This window comes from Neovison vison, chromosome 10, assembly GCF_020171115.1.
Source record: "Neovison vison isolate M4711 chromosome 10, ASM_NN_V1, whole genome shotgun sequence".
NCBI lineage: Eukaryota > Metazoa > Chordata > Mammalia > Carnivora > Mustelidae > Neogale > Neogale vison.
Window position 1 is genome coordinate 56,851,098 of NC_058100.1, and position 768 is coordinate 56,851,865.

Below are 768 nucleotides of genomic sequence, written 5' to 3' on the forward strand. Positions count from 1 at the left end.
TTTTAAAGAGAAATCAATTGATAGGGAGAGTGCATGCATACACCTGTAGGTGCTCAGAGGCAGTAAGAGAGAGAATCCTAAGCAGGCTGCATGGCCAGCTCAGAGCCACACACAGGGCTTGATCTCACGACCCCGAGATCACAACCTGAGATGAAATCAAGAGTCGGACACTCAACCAAATGAGCCACCCAGGCACCCCAGATTTTGACAAAATAATCTAATTGTATTACAAATTAACAAACAGCCTCACTAATGGAGGGGAATGGTACTGATCTATGTAACTTTGGAAATGAGTAGTCTGCAAGATTAAAGTCAAAGGAAACTATCCACAGCACCATACTCTAATTGATAATATTCATTCCCATGGGGGTTAATTTTTTTCCCAGGGGAGAACATGAACAGTCTCCCACTACCATAAATCATGCAGTTGAGTTTCCCACATTTGGGGAAATCACTGGGGTCAGCACATCCTGACTGCAATGGACGAGCCTCACCCTGGAAAACCACTCTTGTGATCATGGTATCTCCCCCACCAAGCAAGTATGGGGGCGGTAATTTTTGATACTGCTACTTATATACTAGAATCAATGCATTGGAATTGAAGTAAATGCAGGTGACGGGGGCAAGGAGTCAGTTTTCTCACTGTTGAAATGGAAGTTTACAAATAAGCAAGGGAAGGAGATCCATGTAATAATGGACTAGGGTTGGAGACTATAACTTACCTTTAGCTTACTGAATAGTTACATATAGGAATAATTTTATACACAC

The 768-nt window shown here is 42.3% G+C and overlaps 1 non-coding gene across 1 annotated transcript; it reads right to left on the bottom strand.

The window, feature by feature from the left end:
• Window positions 1-385: 385 nt before the first annotated feature.
• Window positions 386-544, bottom strand: LOC122918950. The gene has a single exon (XR_006386728.1). It is a non-coding gene; the product is annotated as a U1 spliceosomal RNA (small nuclear RNA).
• Window positions 545-768: the final 224 nt, after the last annotated feature.